Raw genomic sequence first — 25,251 nt, forward strand, 5'->3', positions numbered from 1 at the left:
TTAACTCTGTCTGCGCCAATATGCAAATGCGCTGTCCGCAGAGGGCAGCACAGGTGACTGTAGACATAAAACGGCTAAGCTCCATGAGAAAAAATTCCTACCTGATGTATCTTAACCACATTGGACACTCGTCCATTACACTGCATGTTGCAGTACTTTTATAAACCAAGAACGGTTTCAATTTTATTTATAATGTTATTTTAATTTAATTTACTGTACATACGCTAAGTTAAATATAATACTTTTAAGTAAACCCTAGTTTTCTTGACTACATTCATTACAAGAGCAAACATTTGGAGGCACCAGGCGAGATCATATGGATTCTACTCGAGGATTCAACATTTAAAGAATTCAAAGATAAGTATATCTTTTCAATCAAATAGTTTGACTTTGGTTACTATTCGTCATTCAAAATGACCGGCAATAGTGCTGAAGATAAAACTTCACAAATGCAACACGGCACTGATGAAAAAGCCGTTAAAATGCTTCGTGGACGGGCCAAAGCGGCTCTAACTAAAATAACTAACTTCATTAATGTCGAAGGACAAATATTTGATAAATTTGATTTAAGAAACAAACTAGAAAGATTAGAAACTATATTTATTGAATTTAACAAAGCTGATTCTGAATTGCCGGAAGAACTTTCGGAAATAGAACAGTTCGAAGAAATATATTATGCAACCAAAGTCAAGCTACTAAAAGCTCTTGAAAATTTGTCTGTGAATTTAAATCAAGTGCAAATTGAAAATAATGATAGTATGCCTATAGGTAATTCAATAAGTAATAATTTTAAGCTACCCAAGTTAAACATTGAATCTTTTACTGGTCAATATCAAGACTGGCCTTCATTCAAAGATTTGTATCTTTCATTAGTGCATAAAAATAATAGGCTTTCAAACATTCAAAAATTTCAATATCTTAAAGGGCTTTTGTGTTTTGAACCAGCAAGTATAATCAAGCATATTCCTATATCGGAAACTGGTTATACTGAAGCTTGGGATAAACTGTTAGCTCGCTATGATAATAAGAAACAAATAATTTCTTCTTTAATTAAAACTTTCATGGATCAACCAGATATTGTTAACGCTAACTGTGCTAATTTGCGCAATCTCACTGATACTTCTGACGAAGTTATCAGAGGTCTAAAATCTATAGATTCTAAAGCAGATTCTAGAGATATTTGGCTAATTTATATTTTATTACAAAAATTGGATAGCAAGACACGGGAAGAATGGGCGAAACATACAACTAAGGAAGAATTTCCTACATTTGAAATGTTTCTGGAGTTTCTAAATAATAAATGTGTATCTTTAGAATTATGCAATTCAACCGAATGCAATGAAATTAGAAATTCATCCAGAAGTAATAAAAATAGTGCATCTAATAGATGTATAAAATGTAAGGACACTTCTCATTATTTGTCAAAATGTCCGAAATTTAAAGAAATGAATGTAAAAGAACGCAAGCAATTCGTGAATAAATTCAAATTGTGCTTTAATTGTTTATCTAACAAGCATTCGGATATTCAATCATGCAATTCTTCTTATTCATGTCATTTTTGCAAACGCAAACATCATTCACTTCTGCATGAAAGTTATGAGCAAAAGAATGTTTTCTCGAATGCATTTCATTCGAAAGGTTCAAGTCAAAACTTTCCGCAAATAAACTCTAGTGTACAACAAACTGATGTCCCAACACGAAACGAAAAAAGCGTATCTGTGAATGCCGTTAGAGCTGCATTTGCGTTATTACCTACAGCTTGTGTTTTTGTCAAAGATGCTAGCGGGGAATCGAGAACCTTAAGAATTTTGTGTGACTCAGGAAGTATGACTACGCTCCTATCCAACTCCTGTTTAAATTCTTTGGGATTAAAAAGAAAAAATGCACGTTTCCCTATCACTGGTCTTGCAGGTTCTAAAATTGGTTTAACTAAAGGCTGTGTTGAAGTCAATTTAAGTTCCAGATTCAACCCTGATATTGCACTGCCCGTAAATGCGTTAATTCTAGATAAATTGACGGCCCCACTTCCAACTGAAGCAATTCAAAAGGAACATTTCGCACATTTAAGTAACATTAATTTAGCCGATGAAAACTTTTACCTTCCAAGTAAAGTGGATATGATTCTTATTGCTGATTACCTATTCTCTATTTTCCTTCCGGGTCAGATAAATTGTTCGGAAAGTAATTTAATCGCTCAAAACTCAATTTTTGGTTTTTTAGTTTCGGGAAGACTGCCAGAAAATCAGTCGAATTCAAATTCATCAACTAGCTTACACATTTACGAATTAAATGTTGATAGTGAGCTTAGAAAATTTTGGGAAATGGAAGAAGTATCAGTAGCGAAAAGTAAAATTCTTTCACCGGAAGAAGAATTCGTAGAAACACACTTTAAAGAAAATTATTCAACAAATTTCGATGGACGTTTTGTTGTGAAGTTACCGTTTTTGAAGTCGAAAGCCGAGTTAGGTGATTCAAAACCCGCGGCTATTTCACGACTTTTTGCCATGGAACGAAAATTCAAATTCAATCCGGAATTCGAAAAACATTATAAAGAATTTATGCTCAACTACGAAGATTCAGGTCACATGTCGCCTTTAACAAAGAATTCAGATATTCTTCTAAAAAATGAACAGTGTTTTTTGCCTCATCACGCTGTTTTCAAGCCATCTAGTACCACTACAAAATTACGCGTAGTTTTTGACGCATCTTGTAAAACTTCAAACGGAACTTCGCTAAATTCAATTTTAGGAGTGGGTCCCAAATTACAACGAGATATTTTTGAAATATTGCTAAACTTCAGATTTACAAAAATAGTTTTCACTGCGGACATTGAGAAGATGTACCGTCAAATTTTAGTATCGGACGAAGATCAACCTTATCAACAAATTGTTTGGCGATACAATGCCGAAGATAAAATACAAACGTACAGGTTAAAAACTGTAACGTACGGTTTAGCTTCCGCCTCATTTCTAGCTACCAGATGTATCAAACAAATTGCTCTCGATACACCTAATCCTAAAATATCACGCATTTTACAAGAAGACGTATATATGGATGACCTTTTGTCAGGTTCGAGTAATTTTTCAGACGCAATTTCAATTTGCAAAAATATTGCGTCAATTTTACAATCCTACGGATTTAACTTAAGGAAATGGAATTCAAATTCTTCCAAATTCCTTGAAGAATTTCCCGAGCAATGTTCCTCGGAAACAAGCTTTGAAATCAATCGTGATGCACACGTTAGTTCTAAAGTGTTAGGTTTATTTTGGAATTCAACAAATGATACATTTGCATTCAAGGTTAATTTATCACTTTCACAACCTTACACTAAAAGACGGATTCTATCGGAGTCTGCACGTATTTTCGATCCTTTGGGATTACTTGCACCTTGTGTAGTTACAATCAAAATATTCTATCAAAAGTTGTGGCTTATCAAGGGGGATTGGGATTCACCCATTCCGAAGTTAATGGAAACCGAATGGTTAAAGTTTCAGGCATCATTCAACGAAATAAATGATATCACTATTCCTAGAAGTGTCACCATTGATTCAGAATGCGAAATTGAATTACAGGGTTTTGCAGACGCGTCATCACTAGCGTACGCGGCTGTGATTTACTGTCGTCAAACTGTCGACGGGTCCACAACAGTTTCACTGTTGGTTGCTAAAACTAAGGTTGCTCCACTCAAGCAAATCTCCATTCCTAGACTGGAATTATGTGCCGCGCACTTGTTATCAAAATTATTTCTCACTGTTCTCAACTCGTTGAAGAATTTCAATCTTCGCGTTTTCGCATGGACAGATTCAAAGGTAGTTCTTTCATGGCTATCTTCTCATCCACGCAAGTGGAAGACTTTTGTCGCAAATAGAATTTCTGAAACAATAGAAGTTCTACCCCCAGCTCACTGGAATTTCGTATCCTCCAGAGAGAACCCTTCAGACATCGCTTCACGTGGTATCGACCCTAAATGTCTACCAAATTGCGATCTGTGGTGGCATGGCCCGCAGTGGCTACATTCAAATCAAATGCATTGGCCTACGGCTGAATTACATTCTACAGACGTTGTTAGCGCAGTTAAAGCTGAGGAAAAATCAAATCCAATGTTTAACTTTCATGCTAGTTCAACAAATGACCTATTCGTTCGTCTATTCGAAAAATATTCATCATTATCGAAAATTATTCGCATCTTGGCATATTGCTACAGATTTATTAATCTTTGTAAAAAAAAGAATCGGATTCAATATTGCTTCTTGCAATACCCTCGGTTCACTCACTTCTGCAGAAACAAGGGCTGCAGAAGAAAAACTCATTCACTGGGTTCAAGACACACATTTTTCTGAAGAGAAAAAATGCATTCGGCTTCAAAAGCCACTGAAAAGACGCAGTCCTTTGCGTTCACTTTTCCCATTCATAGACGAAAACGGTCTCTTACGGGTGGGAGGTCGGTTACAGAACGCCGACTTACCCATGAACAGGAAACATCCTATCATTATCCCATCACAACACAGATTTTGTGAACTGTTAATTCGCGAAAAACACGTAGCTTATTTGCATGCTGGTCCTACCTTATTATCTCATATATTAAGGCAATCATATTGGATAATAGGAGGAAAAAGATTGATCAACAAATGTGTTAATCAATGCATAAAATGTCATAGATTCAAAACTAGTAACAGTTCACAACTCATGGGCAATCTGCCTAAACCACGAGTGACTTTAGAAAGAGCTTTCTTTCATTCTGGAATAGATTACGCCGGACCTGTTTCTATAAAATTTAGTAAAGGTCGAGGTGCTAAAGTTACGAAAGGTTACATTGCACTTTTCATTTGCCTGTCCACTAAGACAGTACACATCGAAGTAGTAAGCGACGTCAATGATACCGACTCTATAAATGCTTTGACTCCTTCGCATTTCCTTACAGGTGATGTGATAAGTTCAATTCCGGATCCAGCAAACCTGAACGAGCATAGCTTCAAAGGAAAGTGGGAACTTATCCAGAATCTCCGCAAAGGTTTCTGGAAGCAGTAGTCAAAGGAGTACCTCTCATCTCTGCAGAGTCGTCAAAAGTGGACCACCCCTCATGCCAACATTCAAGTCAACGATATTGTGTTAGTGAAAGAAGCCTCATCACCTGGTTTGTGGCCCTTGGCTAGGGTTCTTGAAGTTCACCCGGGAGCGGACGACCTGGTCCGCGTTGCAACAGTAAAGACAGCTAAAGGGATCTTCCAGAGACCGATCTGCAAACTATCTCCTATTCCTATGTATCAGGACTCAAGTCCCTATCAGGACTCAATTCCTGATAGGGTGGGAGTATGTCTGCGCCAATATGCAAATGCGCTGTCCGCAGAGGGCAGCACAGGTGACTGTAGACATAAAACGGCTAAGCTCCATGAGAAAAAATTCCTACCTGATGTATCTTAACCACATTGGACACTCGTCCATTACACTGCATGTTGCAGTACTTTTATAAACCAAGAACGGTTTCAATTTTATTTATAATGTTATTTTAATTTAATTTACTGTACATACGCTAAGTTAAATATAATACTTTTAAGTAAACCCTAGTTTTCTTGACTACATTCATTACAAGAGCAAACAAACTCTATGAACTTTTATTGGTAAATTTTGTGCAAATTCTACGTCTGACACCGCAGAATTGCTTCTATTTTAGTTTGATTAGTTTTTTTTTTAATTATTCGTTAACTTTATTTTTATTGGAAAATAAGCTTTTTTTAATTTTTTTTAATCTTTTTTTCGATTAACTTTCTTAATTACTTCTACGAAAAGTAGAAAAAAAAGTGCTTGTATCATCGACTTTGACTTTCACTTGCTTCTTTTGAAAACTACAGAAATATGGACCTCCTTGAATTCTTGAATTACAAGTTCTAGAAAAAGAACAATGCTTACTTGCCTTGCCACTTGGGATTGCAATCTATACGAAGGGGTGTTTTGCTGCATAGTTAGATGAGGGGTTTACCACCTTTCCACTCTGTTCTTAAGGGGTTTAGGGTAATCGTAAAGCCCCTTTTACATGTATACACAGTCCCTGATCTCTTATCGGGGGAGACATCATGTGTCGGATTAAGGGCATAACAACTCTGCCTCCTCAGAGTGATTGACCGCAATCGCTACTACTTCCTATAGGTAAATGAAGAATTCCAACCTCTCGAGGCAATGGCACCCATGTATCTTCATAGTGGTTATTAGCTATGAACACGATAACGATAACAACTACTGATCTCATTTTTAAGAATGTTTGTTCATTTCTAAACAGTAGTAAAACCCATAGCATGTCATAGCGAGATAATTTAACTTCGCAGTTAAAGAATTAAAGAATTAGGTTTTCCAACCTAAATATTTTATGTAGAGCAGTTGTTCTCAGCAAAAACATATCTTTTTAAACATTAAACCAAGCATTAACAATGCAAGTAATAGCAAATATTTAAGTTGTATCCGTCATATTTCAATGTTTTTTAGGATAGACAATAGTTCATCTAGAGTAGCAGCAATGTAATGTTTCTTGTTATTTCTGGCAAATGGAAAATATATGATAGCACAGGTGTACCTTACCAAAAATGAAAGCTGTTATAGGTTGAGTTTTGGAAATTCTTATTTATTAAATGCTGCTTGTTAATAGTAGCTGTTCAGTGTTCACGTTAGGTAAGGAATTCAGAAAACTGAAATGGCCTCTACCAATAGAGATAGCACTTATATCTGATGATTAAGCGAGGTCTAGACAACGAAACGGGATCTAGATATCAGACGATAATAAAAATAATTGATTATTGTTGCTAATTTGAAAAAAAGATAATAACATTTTCGTTAGAATTTTATTAACAATGATTAAAACAATCGAAATTGGCGTGAAGATATTAAAAAGCGTTGCTTCTCGTATCGATGTTCTTTGACAGACGCAGTGCATTGAAAAGTTAGACTATTAGTGGAATGAGCTATTAGTTTCGACTAACATTATGTCGGGTGAGTGTTTCGTATTATATTTTTTATGTTCATTAATTAAAAATTTTACAAAGCAATTTGCTTTTTAGAAGGATGCTGTTACACTACTTTTAAAGACTAGGGGGGGGGGGGAGTTTGGTGAGGATAGAAGAATCCATCTGAATGCAGAACACTTAAAAAACAGACAGTTTAGTTCAAGTGACTGTGCTTGATTTGTTTTCAGAATCGTTTTGCACGCGCTGCTTTTGTGCTTTATTTCTGCTACGAATGCTTCCGGAGAAGAATGTCTCTTGAATTCTAAGCTGAATGGTCTTTTCGTTCAGTTGTTTTTCACGTAGTTTAAATTAAGACTAGAAATTTGTCATATTTTCTAAATAAATCGAATCCTGGTGTGATGCGTAACAAAACTTGAAGATTTATCTTGACGGGCTGCATGCAACCCATGTGTCACAGTTTGACCATTACTGATTTATAGTACCTATGACAAATCCATTTCATTTTTCCATAGAGTCTTGAAAGTTAACAAATTTTGGGGAGAGTGAGAATACTTCACCCTTCAGGAGACTTGCTCCCCCTCTCGAACCTCGACCCTGTAACCCCCCCCCCCCCTATTTTAACAAATAATTTTGTTATTGTCAGTTTTCAGCGGATACATATTTTTTTGGATTGTGAATTTAAAATGTGACTCACTATTTTGAAGAAGCTAATTAGTACATAAATTGTTTTTCCGATACAGTAAAAGATTCCACAGATGTTAAAAGGCTGAGAAGTATCAATTTGCAGTTTGTTTTGCAGTCATGTAAAACAATGTTTGAAAAGTGTACTAGGGGTTGCTTGATCCTTTCGAGCTAAGGAGACTCCATTTAGGATCAAGTGTAATATGGTTTTTTTAACTTTAGGGGAAAAGGGGGCACATGTGAGCATGGGGACACATGTGACCATTGGATGTTTTACTAGGATAACGTCGAACAAAAAATCTGTAAGAATTCTCAATTAATGGCTGTGCCAGCTCTACTTCTTAACCAAACTTTCAAAGCAAGGAGCTAGTTTATGTGTCCTGTAATAACAGCTTCTTTGTTTTAGCATATTCTGATGTACTTTTATCACTGTCTTCGTCGTGTAAAAACATATTTCAATCTAACTAATAAGCGAAATTTAATTAGTGCAAATCATTGTATGAACATTCACGTATATTTATGACAATGTTTAAATTTTGTAATTAAATAAAAAAATCTTTATTTTTGAAAATTAGTTCTAAGTTAGATGAAGCGCACTTGTGAACACAACATGTAGGGGCACATGTGAACAGTTCCCATATTTTCTCCGCAATATAAATTTTAGTGTAGGCTTATTATAAGTGTGAAAAGTGATGTAAAGATTTATAATTATTATTTTGCTGCAATAAGTTTGTAAATTTACTGATAATTATTATTACATAATTATTGATTCCTTATTTTATTATTTTTTAAATTCTTTAATTACTAAATAGTTGATCAAAAATTTAGTGGTATATAATATTAGCAAGGAAAATAAAGACAAAAAAATTTTTTTTACTAAAAACTGAAGTTTAGAATAATTTTAAAACTCATCATCATATTCGGTATGAAGCTTAAACGCACTATTTATGTATAACAAGAATGAACTTAATACAATAAAATATTCTTTGTATTGTTTAGTCTTGTAAGATTTTTTCTTGTCGATCCAGTGATTAAAACATGCTATGAAGTTTTTAAATTTGACAGTGAGCAGAGTTATATAGTTCTGAAAAAAATATTTTCTTAATGGCAGTACTGTACAATTCATACTGTATAATTCAGTTTTAACTGTATAGGTTACAAACCCTTGAATATAATTGGTATATACGTATATATGCATCATTATAACGAGTTTTTCGTTGAAATATGATGCTCGTCCAGCATTTTTCAATCGTGTTCACATGTGCCCCAAGCTTGTTCACATGTGCGCCCCCATGGGGGCACATGTGAACAATTGAAGACATTTTTTTTAATTCCATAAACTAAAAAAATATACTTTTAAAAAATTTGAAAAATGTCCATGGCACAAAGAAAAGACTGGCCAATCATGGGGACCCTTTTTCTGTAAGAAATTGATAATATTTTCTGGGAAATTAAGAAATGAAAAAATTGTTCACATGTGCCTCCTTTCCCCTATATGCTATTTATTACTTACTACTTTTGTTTAACAGAAAGTCCGTAGCGTTACGAAGCATAGCCAGCAACTAAATTAAATATCCTATGAAAAGCAAAAGCTTTAAAAAATTTTACCAAATTACAAAAAAAAAAAAAAAAAAAAAATCGCCCCACTTTTAAATCTACTATCAAGCTTTCGAATGCTTTATTTTTCCAAAATCTATGTTGAAATTCGAAAATTAATGGGGTTTTTTTTCTTTCTTCCTTTCCTTGCGAACCTTCTATTTCATTTAATTGTTAGTGTCGATTTTGAATTTCTTTTTTCAGTTCATGACGTTGAAACACCAATTTTGTTTGTCGCTTGTGGTTCAATGTTTTAATACTTATTTCTTAGTTATCACTGAATATTTGATCAAGATCGCTGGAATAGCATAAGTTAATTTAGCAAAATTATTTCCTATTACAGAGTTGATTTTGTTCGTTAACTATTAGTTTTAATTGCTATTGCTTTTGTTATTCGTCATTTTTTAATACGGCATGAAAAATGTTTTTTTAATGAATAATAAATAAACAGGCCGCAAAATAATAAATGTATGACAAGAATTGAAAGCATTTATAAGAATACTTTTTCTCCTAATTTTAAGTCTCCTGCAGACCGAGATAAAGTCTCCTTGTATAGAGGAGACTTGATCTCTCTCCTAATTTAGGTGAAAAAAAATTCATTATAATTTAATAAATTAAAAAAATCATTATAATAAATTAATTTAAAAACAGCATAACCCTTTGATGATAGAAAGGCTGTTCTAAATACGTAACGTGGATAGTTAACTTCCATTCAATTAAAAAAGGGAATACGCTTCAACAAAAATGAGATCAACTGTCCCCAGTCTCCCCTTCATACAATCGATTCCGGGTAATCAGACCACATCGGGACGAGATCATTTTGGTCCTAATAACAGGCTGGTCCGAGTAAGAGAACAGGACCTGGGTTACATGACCGGACATGCTGTACATTAAAATGTAATATGTTTATTGTGAGGCCTGCTTATATCTATGCCGAACATGTAAAGAAGAAAAATAGCTGTATACGAACTTTTTTCCATTAAAAAATAAATTAAACTAATGCAAAGAATCTTTTTTACACGCGTATAAACCGTAGAGCAGGAATTAGTAAATGGAGGGAGAAAATCTAATCATTGGTTTAGCAAAAGCTGAGGCGAAGACGCCAAGTAATGTGACTGAACAACGACGAACGGATGACATGATTAGCGTGAAACTAGCGAAAAATACCTGATTTCTTCCAATGCTTTGCTTTAAAATCAATCACGTGACTTGAGATCTTTGTTTCACGGATGAAAGTCTTCACTCCCTCCATTTTATTTCTTCTCAATGCTTTAGACCACTACGTTTTTAGTTACGAGTACATTTCTTCGAGTCAGTAACGATTCAATCAAATAACCAAAACTAAAACATTAGAGCGTAAAAAATAAATTCTAAAAAGTACTTAAGAGCTGGAGAGAGAACGTTTCCGGGCTTAAACAGTTTTTACTTAAGAGCTATTGAAAATTCCTTTGAAATGCAAAATTACGTAAATTACAACTACAGTCGAATATTGATAACTCGAATATTTCTTTATCTCAAAGTTTTCACTGGGTTCCAAACTCTTGAGACAGTTCTGGAAACTTCAAATAACTCGATCTACAAATAACTCGAACGTTTTAGGCTATCCATTGGGACTTCGAGTTATCGAGAGTTTATTATATTTATTAATTTTTTTAACTTACATCCTCTTCATCGAGCTACACTACAATGTTTTTATTTTACGTGCAAACTGAACGGAAACATTTTTGAAATTTTACTGAATTTTGAACTTTTTTCGAAGAGCAAATGGGGGAAAGCGGGAAATGGTTAAACTTTTCCTGTAAATATTGCTGCGTTTAATTAAAAGTTACAGGAACCATTCAACTTTTAATGCACTATTTTTAGGGTCACTGACGGAAACTCGGTCCCTTCCGAAAAGTGAGAGTTTAAGAAACTACCGAGTTATTGGAAATGCTTAACAAGTTTTTTTTTTTGTCCTGCCAGAATGTGGCCGTGTTTTCTGTATTCGGCTGGACTTTCGGATTATCCTGCGCATAAGAAGAATAAAGAGCACCATATCTTTAGCGGACAACACTAGGGGTAGATATTAAAAAACCTTTTGGAAAAACTCAAGGTTTTAAAGTTACATTAATTTTGATTGATTGAAATTGAAACACTACAATATACTCGAAAAACTGTAATATGTTATGATTATTGGTTGTCTCTTGTCTAACTGCATACAGTTAAAGTTTGCAATGTTTTCTTGAAACTGGAAATTTTTAAAGGTTGTGCCACTATTCATTTTACCCTTTATGCCGCCCTCTCTCACCAATTAAAGTAAATTAACTTTGGACAGTACAGTCGCAAGAAAGAACATTAAACTCAGATTTTAAAACAATAAATATTATGTGTTTAAAATTGGTTAAGTCGTGTTACTTTTGTCGCCTAGCGACATGATTAGGTAAATGATACCAGACAAACTGTCGCGATAACAACAAAAAAGGGGAAATCCTGACTACTTAAGAAGCTATATAAATGATACTTGTTGCTCAGAATTAGAACGATAAACAAAACAAAAAAAAAAAAAAAGGTTAAGATACACCATACACATATCTGTGTTGATTTCCAATGCCTTTAATCGCTATCAAGAAACCCTTTCGGTGATAAGGATATGAGTGACACCTTAGGAGAACATCCTTCGGCATTAACTGATAAGAAATGATTAGAAATGCTGAAACGTATGCAGTAACTCTGAATACTAACCAGTCAATTATGTTGATTAATAAATTAAAAAGAATTGTTTAGCTTTTAAGCATTAAATGGTTTTCATTTGTGTAAAACTTAAGATAAGACCTTAGTGGATAACATTTTAAAAAAGGTAAGCTTTGTGTGACATATTCGTTGTTTTTGATATGAATTTGTGTCAATGTTATGCGATTTCATTTTGAGTGATAACGAAACACCTACATAGTTTAGAGTAAACGTGCACTCACATTTTATACATTTTTTCAGATCTGTTAACATTTGTGCAATTTGCACAGTACAGTGTCACAATTTTCTTCTTTATTGTATTAACTTTCAGCAGCTTATGAAGCTACTTAGCAATCTAAGAATGATCACCGCACATTCTAAGGGAATTCGAAATTGGAGAATGTAGCCTTTTCTCGTGATTCAGCAAAATGTACAGTTTTTTGCCGATGATATTCACCAGCTAATGTTGATGACATTTACCAATTTTGGACTTTCACAGTAGCACATATGAGGCGGTGTGAAGCAAAGGATTTAAGGGGCAAAATTAAAAAATTTGAGATAACCAGTACAAATGGTAGGTGAAGCTCTCCTCTGTCTTGGGACAAGAGATAGTACTAGTAGTCCTAGTAGGTGCTGCTGTACAGCACGATTTGGAAGAAAAAAATCAATGATAGCCTACCTAAGGAAGTTATCTTTATACGCGTTTTACCCAAAACTTGAAAATGTCCACTTACATCCCTTTGCTTCTCACTGCCTCCTATATTACTGTGAAAAACAGATATAAGTGAGCAAAATGTTTTCTAACTATTCAGTCTTCCGCCGATGTGTTTGCTCTGCTATTGCAGACACTCTCTGGCAGATGTCAACATTTATCAGATTTCGGTATTTGAGAGTAGCATGAATAAAAGGAAACGCTTGAAGAAAAATCAGGCATATAAGAGTAGTTCTACTTTGGTAGTTAAATAAAATTAACGGTGATAAAGTCTATGACTTAGTAAAACTCGTCAAATTTAACAAAAAAAAAAAAAAAAATGTATTTTAAATCTTCAGAAATGATTAAATATTGTGCATCTTTCCTGTTTACAGACATTCGTGATACTTATTTATAGGAGAAAGATACTTATTTATAACTCTATTGAGATATAAAGCGGTAAAATCATTTATTACTTTGCTTTACAACATGTCGCTCAAACTGGTTAAGAGTAATTTTTTTTTAAAGCTGGATAGTTCTAATAGTTGATGTCTTCAATTTTCGTAAAGATTTCAGGATGTGTTAGTAGTACTATGATAAGAAAAAGTGAAGTTAATTTTTCTAAAAAACTGATTTGTTTGTCTTTGAGTAGGGGTCAAAATTTAAGCTAGTGATTAAAAAAAAAAGAACTAAACATATTGCTTTGCTTCAAAAGCAATGAGTGAACCAAGCCAATTCTTTTAAATGTGGCTACTACTTGATACTAGGTACATGTTAGCATAAATACTTTGGTGGCTCACTCATAGCTTTGAGGGAAAGGTGAATTGAAATTGCTACTTTTTTTACTTTTTTTGCCTTGTTTAGGCCAGGATATCTGCTAAAACCGTGAGAAACCCTTGGAAATAAGTATATGATTAACTACTCGCCGCTGAATAGTACCAAGAAAAATACAAAATAGTTTTCGTTTCTCTTGGCTTTAGTAGTTAAACGGTCTCAAAGTCGATGATTTTTGAAAAATAGCCAAGCTTAGAGGTCAATAACTTTAATCACGACGGGTCAACATCTTTAGGACACGGCTGTAGCTATAGTCTAAATGGTGTAGTTTAAGGTCCAGGTTAGAAACCCATGGCAACTAATCAACTTTTTTAATTACGCAGGCTCAAAGTTGATGATTTGAAACAAAAAGAATCACAGTTTTAGGTCAATTACTCTAAAACGCCTGAGTCAATAACTTTGAGCAAGATCTGTAATTATATCCTACATGGTTTAGTTTTAGACTCTTGTCAGAAAACCATGAGGTCTAATTATCTTACTATCTTACTCAATAAATGGTCTCAAAAATGATGATTTCGGTATAAAGGAGCGTTTTTTCACGTGTTTATATGCGTGCTACTCAAAATCTTATGAGCTTGAACTTGCATAAATATTAGAACGAATCAACAGCCTAATGTACACAAAGCTCCCAAAATTTCATGCTCCCAGTGTAATTAAATATTCTGTAAACTTGAACAAAACATGGCAATTCTTCTCACAAATCCGCTCCGCCATTTCGGAGCACTATATTTTGGAGATTCTAGATCCTCAGGATCCAGTTCTCGGAAGCAGAAAATTAGCATCCGGTTAGTTTCAAAGACATTGCTAAGCCTCTATAAAATTTCATTCCATTCGAGGATAATCGAGCGGGGACAGTTTGAAAAATCAGGTCAGTTGACGTGGAATCACTCTGATGTAATCATCATGCACATTTCACTTGCACTTTTTGTTATTATATAACAAACCTGTTTTTTTTTCTGACGTTATATTTATATTTTTACTTTTGAGCCTTATTTAATAAATTTGTTTATTTACAAAAGTTTATTACTATACGAGGGTAGTTCAAAAAGTTTTTAGACTTCCCTATAAAAAATAAATTTATCAACAAAAATTGCATATAACTTTTCGATATACAACCCTTTGGCTGCAATGCACTTGTCAATTCAGGCAAACCAGTCCTTAAATGCTGATGACCACTCATCTTTACCTAACTGGTTACTTCACTGCCAAGCCTGCTTTCCCGCATTTTATTTTTAATTTTGGGGAACAAAAAAGTCAGAGTGCAAAATCTGGTGAGTAGGGATTGTGTGGTAGAGTTTTGATACCTTCTGCTTCAAGATAATCCTTAATTCTCTGTGCAGGATGAGCCGAAGCATTGTCATGGTGCAGGATCATTCCATGTGTTCCACGTTTGGGCCTTTTTTGACGCCACGGTTCCAGAACTTCTGGTAAATACTTGGTCCCATACCAGTCTGCTGTAACCGTTTTTCTGTCTTCCAGCACTATGGTAGCAATATGCCTTGAGTATGAAAAAAATTTTGCCACCATTCACTTTTTGAAAGTTCTTGTGCGTTTGACCTTGGTTGATGGCGGATTACCTGGAGAGTACCAGGTCATGGACTGATGCTTTTTTTTCTGGCTCAAACTGGTAAATCCACATTTCGTCGCCTGTAACTATATCCCAGACACCTTTGTCTTTGCCATTGATGATTTTTTTTCCTCATGTGGCACCATTTCACCCGAACATTTTTTTGGGCTTCACGCAGTGCGTGAGGGATCCATCTTGAGCAGCGCTTTCACAGCAAAAGCTGATCGTGCAATGCAGTATTGAAGCTCCCGGAACTGATCTTTAAGATGCTAAATATATCCTGGTGAGGTCTTCTCTCACTAGGGATCGCCTTTTTTTAACATTTTCATCCGTTGTCAAAGTGCTTAGACCTCCGCTTCTAGGGTCCTATTCTAAGGATGTTTTCCCATGCTTAAACTTGTTAAATCAGTTGAATACCGTGCCAGGAGAAGGAGAAATATCCGAAAGGTGGAAGAAAGCCTTTGGAAACACTCCGCAACAGTCAAACCTATCGAAAAATCGTAAAAAATCATGGTGCGCCAAACTTCTCTGTTCAACTCCATTGTCGGAATGCGGGAGCCGAGTGGCCAAAGGAGGAAAGACTCCACATAGAAATTTTTCGATTGATGACAGATGGTGCTGCCGTTTACCATAAAGTATTGAAGGTTAAAACTACTGATCGGCGTTGAAAGTAAATTTTTTACTCGTATTTTTCCATGCGAGTCTAAAAACTTTTTGAACCACCTACGTATAAGTAGTGTATATGCAATTTCTACTGTAATTATGAACTCAATCGCTTACCCAATTGCAATCCTCATCCTGAAACATAACTTTGGTTTATGATCATTATAAAGTCAAAACTAACAAAAGATGCATGTGAATTGTCACAATGATATACAGGGTGATTCCACGTCAACTCACCTAAATATTTCAAACTGTCCCCGCAGGATCATCCCCGAATGGGATGAAATTTTATAGAGGTTTGGAGATGTCTTTGAAACTAACCTATGCAAATTTTCAACTTCTGAGATCCAAATCCTGAGTATCTAGGAACTCCAAAATATAGTGCTCCAAAATGGCGGATCAGCTTTGTGAGAAGAATTGCCATGTTCTAGTCAAGGTTACAGAAAGTTTTCTAACACTGGAAGCATTAAATTTTAAGAGCTTGAAGTACATTTGGCTGTTGACTCATTCTAGTATTTATGTGAGTTTGAGTTCATAAGATTTTGAGTCGCACGCATATAAACACTTGAAACGAGCTGATGTGTGCATCACATGACTTCCTTTTACTCCAATTTAATGTCATTTTCTCATTATTGGCAGTTTTAATATGATTCAATAGTTTACTCTCTAAATATCACCAACAGTGGCCCAAATTGAAACGACATTAAAACGAGCATCACATGACTTCCTTTTACTCCAATTTAATGTCATTACCCCATTATTGGCATTTTTAATGTGATTCAATAGTTCTCTCTCTAAATATCACCAAAAGTGGACAAATTGACACCAGATTAAAAAACAAAATTGCCAAATTTGTCGCCAAGTTAGCAACAAAACTTGGCGACCAAAAGACTGGCGATATATCGCCAAGTGTCCGACAAATTATAACACCACTTGAGTTTACATCGAAATTAACAATGATTTCCCCCCCAAAAAGGGGCAAAAGACCCCCTTAGGAGCTTTCGAATGCAAACCAAAACAGAAGGTGCACAACTAGGCTCCACTAGGAGTCTACGTACCAAATTTCAACTTTCTAGGACATACCGTTTTTGAGTTATGCGAGATACATACACACATACGCACATACGTACATACGGACGTCACGAGAAAATTCGTTGTAATTAACTCGGGGGTCGTCAAAATGGATATTTCGGGTGTCTGTACGTTCCTAGACATATATCCACGCGTGTTCGGGTCGAAAAAAAAAACATAACATTCATTCGGGGGTAAGAAAAATGGAAATTGAGGCCGATTTTTGAGTGAAATTTTTTTCGCGAATACAATACTTCCTTTTTGGTAAAAGGAAATTTTAAAAAAAATTTAAAAAATCGCCAAATTTGTCGCCAAGCTGGTGACAAAACTCGGCGACCAAAAGACTATCGATATATCGCCAAGTGTCCGCCAAATTATAACACCACTTGAGTTTACATCGAAATTAGCAATGATCCCCCCCCCCCAAAGGACAAAAGACCCCCTTTGGAGCATCTGAATGCAACCAAAAAGGAAGGTGCACAACTAGGCCACACTAGGAGTATACGTACCAAATTTCAACACTCTAGGACATTCCGTTCTTGAGTTATGCGACATACATACACACATACGCACATACATACGTACATACAGACGTCACGAGAAAACTCGTTGTAATTAACTCGGGGATCATCAAAATGGATATTTCAGGTGTTTTTACGTTCCTAGGCACATATCCACGTGTGGTCGGGTTGAAAAAAAAACTCAACATTCATTTGGGGGTGAGCAAAATGGAAATTAAGGCCGATTTTTGGGTGAAATTTTTTTCGCGAATACAATACTTCCTTTTTTGTAAAAGGAAGTAAAAACGCTCTTTTGTACTGAAATCATCAATTTTAAGACAGTTTAATTAAGTATGGTTTTCTGACATGGACTCTAAAACTACATTACGTAGAGCATAATTACAGCTCTTGCTCAAAGTTATTGACTCAGGCGTTTTAGAGTAATTGACTTAAAACTGTGATTCGTTTTGTTTCAAATGATCAACTTTGAGACCACGTAATTAAAAAAAAGTTGATTAGTTGCCATGGGTTTCTAACCTGGACCTTAAACTACACCACTCAGACTATAACTACAGCTGTGTCCCAAAGTTGTTGACCCGTCGCGATTAAAGTTATTGACCTTGGGCATTTTAAAAAAATCTTCGACTTTGAGACGGTTTGCCTACTTAAAGCCAAAAGAAACAAAGGCTATTTTATATATTTTTGCAGGGTATTTTTAAAAAATCTTCTACTTTGAGACGGATTAACTACTAAAGTCAAGAGAAACGAAAGCTATTTTGCATTTTTCCACGTACTACACTGTGGTGGGTAGTTAATCATATACTTATTTCTGAGGGTTGCTCATGGCTTTAGCAGATATCCAGGCCCAAAAAAAAAAAAAAAAAAAAAAAAAGTAAATAATGTAGCAGTTTCAATTGACCTTTGCCCTCAAAGCCATGAGTTAGCAACTAAAATGTTTATGCTAGCATTTACCTTGTATCAAGGAGTATCCTTATTTAAAAGAATTGGCTAGGTTCACTCATTGCTTTTGAAGCAAAGCAATCATATATTTAGCTCTTTTTTCTCACGACCCTTAACTTTGACCTCCACTTGAGGGCCAACAAGTCAAATTAAAGAGGAAAGAAGCATCACTTTTTCTTATCATCATACTAGTAAAATATCCTGAAAGTTTCAGAAAAATTGAAAGTGTCACCTATCAGGCCCCCATTTGTCCATCTTTTTACAAAAATGACTCTTAAACGCTATAGGGAATCGTTCAAAAAAATTATTTCCTCCCTTTTCATTTCGTCTTTCTCACATTTTAATATTTTTTTTTAACCGAACACTGCTAATATTAATAATAAAAAATATTCTTACCATAAAATGTGCACAGAGATCTGAAAAAATGAATAATATCCCCTGCTTATCAAACTATTTTAATTCACGTTAAGAATTTAATCAAAATACAAAATAATATAATTTTTCAAAATGCTGACAAACTATTAAGAAATCAAAGAATTTCAAAACATCTCTCTTTTTAGTCTCATATTTGTAACCAACATACGAATTTTACTTTGAATAACAATTAACCTGCTTTTGGGGTCTGCTTTTGCTTTGACATTAAACTGGGGAAACTCGATTAATGACGTTAAAACGCTTAATATTTTTGTGTTTATTGTCTAAAATACCATGACTACAGAACTATTTTTTTTTACATAAGTCTATGAATCAAACGGACATAAAATGTATGTTTTACTCAGTTGACAATATTTATTTACATTTTGGGGGGAATTTTAAAAATAATATTTAAAAAATTGAAATTAATCGTATCCATGCTTCTTTATAAATTTGGAAAAGTTTTTACATTGACATCCAACAAGTTGCAAATGTTCAATATATATACATGTATATATATGTCTCATCAAAAACAACCCTGTTGTAAAAATTTCCCCGCCAAGAAAGCCTTTAACTTTTCCGCACAAAAAAGAAAATCTGCATCCTAAACCCAAAAACCCTCAGCCATAAAAAGTTATGATATCTAGTTTGCCCGCCAAGTATCTGCCAAACTATCCTCCTCCCTCTTCTCCTTTTTCATCACAGCTACTTCCACTAGAACCTCCTCCCACCTTCAACTCCTCAGAAATATGGATAGATCTTTTAAATTTTTTATCTTGTTTGGCGGGAAGCTTTTTGCTCACGGAACAACCACTTCACTTTGAAAAGAAGCTTCCCGCCAAACAAGATAAAAAATTTAAAAGATCTATCCATATTTCTGAGGAGTTGAAGGTGGGAGGAGGTTCTAATGGAAGTAGCTGTGATGAAAAAGGAGAAGAGGGAGGATGATAGTTTGGCAGATACTTGGCGGGCAAACTAGATATCATAACTTTTTATGGCTGAGGGTTTTTGGGTTTAGGATGCAGGTTTTCTCTTTTGTGCGGAAAAGTTAAAGGCTTTCTTGGCAGGGAAATTTTTACAACAGGGTTGTTTTTGATGAGATATCACATCTTTTTGCGTTATTATTACTTTGTCTGTATTTTTAGAATTGAGAACTTCAAGTCAGAAATTTTTCAATTGAAACAACGCTGTTTTGTGTTTTTAATGAACAATAATGGCTAGCCTAATTTTACGTCAAGTTATTTTCTGACTATTAAGATTCTATGTTCATTTTGCGAGAATTGGGCAGTTTAAATTTTATTGCAATCCTTGTATCCTCTCTGTTGCAAAGAAAACTCCTTGGATAATAAAATACTATATTTTAAATTATATTGTTTTCGAGTATTTTACAACTTCGCAATAAATTCTATTACAGTTTCTTTATTTGACAGATTATTCAGCATTTTCATGAAGGTTTCTTTAAATGTTTTACAGCTTGAGGGCTATTTTAATCAGCTTTTCACTTTTTGTTTAATTACATTTTTTCTTAAATCGTGGATTATTTTACGTTTTATGGGATAATTTTAATTGCTTGGTGATTTATCTTTTTCTTGATAGAAGTCTTTGTCTTGTTTAATACCTAGTTTTGTTTAAAAGTTCATTTAAAAAACGAAATAACGCATGTTATCACCTAGCAAAAAAAAAAAAAAAAAACTAAGCCATTAAATATTTTAAATTTGAATGTGTCAGAAGATCTATACATTATACAACTTGACTCGATGTCAAATCGCAGATATCCCAAATTTGCCATAGCGCGCGGACTCAACTCATTAAAAGTCTTGCTTAAATTAATTGCAAACATTTTTTCAGCTAACAAATTACTGCAAAGCACGGATATCCACACACGTATTTCATATATTTTCAATTCATTGTGTGTTGTTTGTGAAAAATCCATTAATTTAGAAAATAAGCAAACCAATAAAAAAGTGCTATTTTTCGCTTTCAATTAAAAAGTTATATGTGCCGTACTCATATGCGTACAGTTTCATATAATTTGTCACGTAAAATATTGTAATGGTTTAACCCCAGTTTCACGCCGACATTTAAAATTTCTTCCCTCCATAAATTTATCAAAACTGAAAAACAGGGGAAGGAAATTTCGTATCGGCAAAACTTTGGAGGGGGGGGGGAGGACAGCATTCTAATCTCATTCATTAATTTGTTTCTCTGCTTAAGTATAAACGAACAACATAGAATCTGAAAACAGAAAGCCCAATGAATAAGTCTGCGCGCATGCGCAGTCGCTGTGGCAAATTTGTCATATCCGCGATTTAACGTCTAGTTGCAACTGTTGGATATGTTTTAGTCTTGATTGAATTTCATTTCCTAAGACAACTTTGGAATAACTGTTAGATCTGTTCTAACCTTGCAATTGCAGTCCGAGATAAACAAGCCCTATGAGCTGAGAGTAAGTACATAAGAATTTAGGGAAAATTAGTGATTTTCAAACTTCAGTTACTCCGGCCAATGATGTCCCTGGGGGTTGAATTTTTGTATATGTACTCAATGGCCCCCCAAGAATATGTATACAAAAAATCATTACCGTAGCCCCCCGGGGGGCTGTGATAGAACCCCGGGAAGGTACAATTTGGGGGGTAAAAACGAGGGGGGGAAAGGGATTTGGGTCAAATGACACAAAAGGACATCAGTAGGACACAAGGAATGTGTATGCGAAATTTCAGCCTGATTCCTTTTTTCGTCTGGGGCTGTAGCCCTGTCAAAGAAAGCGAAAACTTTTTGGAACAGCGATTTTATAACTTTAATACCTCCTCCTCCTGATGATCCAGGGGATTGTATTTTGGTTTACGGCGTCAGGGGCCACTAGAGATTGAGTGTACCAAAAATCAACTCCGGGGGTCTTCATGGGGCTGAGATACAGAGGAGTGAAAAACCCAAAAAACCTCGATTTGTTCTGTCGTGTAATCTTGGTCTTGGTCGCTTTTATTTTCTTTCGTCTTTGGTGGTGGATTTGCTTCTGTTGGCTGCTGACGTTTGGTTTCCTTGGCGGGGCGGGGACGCTCCTGCGTCCCGTGATACATGTACACTGTTAAAAAAATTTCCTGAAAATAACGGAGAAAGTACCGGCAGCAAAGTTGCCGTAAATATTACGTTTCCGTTCAATGACTTTCCGTGATTTAACAGAAGTTCCATTTCTTATTTCTCCGTAGTTGTAGTTTTCCGTTTATAAATTTCTCGTGACTGAACGAAAATTCCATTTCTTATTTTTCCGTTCATTTACGATCTTTCTGTGTTTTAACAGAATTTACGTTCCCTTATTTTTTCATTGCGATATTTTTTCCATTTCTCATTTTCCCGTATTTATATAAAAAGATTTTATTTAAAAAAAATATTTAAAAAGCTATGTCAAGTATTGACTTTTCGTTTCATTAAAAATTTAGTTCTTTAAAATGATATATAATACAGATATAGTTAACTGTTCTAAAAATATTACTTTTTTTTTATTTGCATTTGTTACTCAAAGATTTTTTAAATTAACATCTGGAGAGACAACTTACCTAACATACCAAGCATCCATTTGCTGACCAAAACTTTTAATATCAACTTCAGATGAGTCAAATTAATCAAAATAGTACTAGCAGAAAAATTGATGGATTTGAATAGGACACCAATTATCCCTGCTGATACTGTTCGATATTCCCTTCGTCGTACATTGTCTGGGGTGGCATGGAAAAACATACATGAAAAATATGATATTTTTATTTGCAGAATATGTCAAATAAAATGCTATTAAAAGCAGGTTGACGTTATCATATAATAATATACCTGTTAGAGAGTACCGCATATCTATTGTGTTTAAAAACAGAATCATCGACATGCATGTGAAGAATTTTTGGTTCAGATGCTACATTCCCCCCCCCCCCCCCAATGATATCCAAATTTTTCACTCATTGGAATCGCAACGTAGATTTTTAGTACATAATCATTATTACTTAAGCATATATCAATCAGTTCGTTTTACCCGAACTGTTTTTCCAAGAAACTTGCAATAATCTCAAATAAGTTGTTGGATAAGATCTTAATAAATTAAATTAAGTACTTATTGTAGCCAAAACTTTCATTGTATATATTAAAGATCAACAATACACCTTTATTTAGAGATTTAAAATAGTTACTTTCAGTATTCCAAACTGTGAAGCGAATCCCCCCCCCCCCCCCCAAAGAAGAGTGATTTTTCCTATGTTGCTCGCACACCCACGATAATCTCCGGTATAGATACGAATAGGCATTTAGTGTATTAACTTTCAAGAATGCGTAAGAGCAATAAAAAATAACTCTATAATAGTTGTATAAATTCTAAATAAACTATCATCGGAATTCTATCAAATGCATATTAACAAGGAAAATACATTTGTATTAACATGTACAAAGATATTCAACAACACTTACATATGACCAGCGGTGCTAAATGCATCTGGATACAGCTAATCCAATAGGCTTTATTTTAAATTGATAACACGAGATCCTTAAACTATTCTCACTGCTAGAGCACACAATATGACTAACGAATAGAATTGTTCAAAGTATTGAGCAAAATATTAAAACCACAAAAATATTCTAATACTGACTCGGTAAAACCCACATCAAATCACCAGGGCGATCAAAACACATCTGCCAGTCTAAAAATGGCGCGAACATTTTTCCAAACCTACAAAGTTCAAATGCTTATAAACAATTTCGACATACGAGTATATTACTCTCCAGACATGAAATAGCAAGCTATGTATTTTGTCTACAGCATCTGAGTTGTTATTCTAAATATGCTTTTAATTAGCAGAATGTAACAGTGCGATTAATAAGCACTATCAATAAGTGATGTTTATCATGACTTGAAGACTAATCGGAGCAAAGTACAGCACAGCGGCAACCCTAGAAATGGAAAAATTCCGTTTTCGTCGGGATGTTTACGTTTTTGTAAGGAAAAAATACATTTTGAAGCATTACGGAACTATTCTGTTAAAATCAGTCAGAAAACTACCTGAATTTTCAGGTTTTTTTTAACAGTGTATATATACAGTACCGTACCAAGGGGTTGGAAGGAGTGGCTCAAACCAGAGGTGCAGCCGCCAGGGGGCGGCATTTCGACTGATTAAAAAAGAAACTAATTTGTTTTATTTATTTATTTATTTTATTTATTTTTTTCTTTATTTTTTTTAAAAAATTGATCACTTAAGTAGAAAAATACTTTTTTAAATAAAAATATAAAAGTCTCGCAAGAAAAATAACAAGAAGAAAAATGAAGTAATCCTTAATTCTCAAAAAAAAAAAAAACCACTTTTTTTTTTACCCGTGGCTTGAAATTCTATTTTAATTACTGAGTTAGCGAAAGACTTTACACACAATTTGTATTCCAGGGAGCGGTGGTGGAGGGCGTACTTTGTCGGATGATTCCAATTTTTTTCGGGGAGGGGGCGACATTTTGTCGTGTATAGTTTGAAGTGTATAGCTCTTCTTTAGCCTAATTTTTTATTCTTATTAAAAAATAATATAAGCATAAGAAGTCTAATTTGAACAAAATATAGGCAGGTCTTAATTATCGGTTATATAGAAATTTTATTTTGCCTGTATGCAAATGATTGTGTTTTTTAGTCACTTTCAGATTAGCAATGCTTTTTGTATTTACTTTGCTTTCCTAATTATAATAGAATATTTTAACTTTAATTTTTATTGAAGAAAATGTTGAAGATTTCTTTCTTTTCGTAAATGCATAAATCTTGCTTATTGTAGTGGTTTGAAACAAATTCTATTAAAAGCTTAAAATGTTTTCTGCTTTGAAAAACGGAACTGAAAAATGCTTTATTTTCACAAGACTGAACTCGATCCGGTCACTTAACTGTTTTACTATTAACATAGTCATTTTAGGGGAATGAATAATCAAAAAAGAAGTTGAAAATTAACGTTATTCGCTGGAGTTTAAGGTTAATCCACTAGAGTTAGGGTTAAAACTTCAAAAATCAAAATATCACCAAACAGGCAATTGCTTCGTTCAAAAGTAGAAGAATAGAAGCAATTTTCACCCGTCATACCTTGACAAGCAACTTTCTAGTTATTTATATTTATTAACGAATTGTTAATATTATTGGTTTTATTGAATTTATGTGAAATGGTGGGGGAAGAATTAACATTTTTGGGAATGGGGAAGTTTCTCAATTTGCTGAATGAAATCCTAATTTTACAGAATGATAAAATTCGAGCATGCACAAAAAAAACTTACACTACTGTTTGTGAAAATTGCAACACCACGAAGGACTTACGGGAGTGAAATGAAAAATGCAGGAAATGTAAAGTAGGGCATGATATGCAAATGATTAGAATCGCAGACCAGTAGCGCATGCGTATGCTGAGCAGCGACTTCTGAACGGCGGATTGAACCGAATATAAATAGACAGCTGTAGCGAGGCGTGTATGATTATCGGTGGTTATGTGCTAGAGTAAACGTTAACTAAATCTTTACTATGCCTCTTCGACGAAAGAAAGCGAAATTTGAGCAAATTTCGAAGTTTGAACGGGGCAGAATCGTCGGCCTTCCTGAAGCTGGATTGTCTTATCGTGCAG

General features: G+C 34.5%; 1 protein-coding gene across 2 annotated transcripts in view; it reads left to right on the plus strand.

The window, feature by feature from the left end:
* Positions 1 to 6,912: 6,912 nt before the first annotated feature.
* LOC129219307 (DNA damage-regulated autophagy modulator protein 1-like) overlaps positions 6,913 to 25,251 on the plus strand; it is a 40,177-nt gene continuing 21,838 nt past the window's right edge. The window contains exon 1 of one of the 2 annotated variants that reach the window (XM_054853656.1): positions 6,913 to 6,978. The gene's annotated coding sequence lies outside the window, so the exon portion shown is untranslated. Of the gene's footprint in view, positions 6,979 to 11,897; positions 12,067 to 25,251 lie in introns of those variants that run through there. The other variant, XM_054853655.1, reaches the window with a different exon arrangement.

This window comes from Uloborus diversus, chromosome 3 (genome assembly GCF_026930045.1).
Source record: "Uloborus diversus isolate 005 chromosome 3, Udiv.v.3.1, whole genome shotgun sequence".
Classification (NCBI taxonomy): domain Eukaryota; kingdom Metazoa; phylum Arthropoda; class Arachnida; order Araneae; family Uloboridae; genus Uloborus; species Uloborus diversus.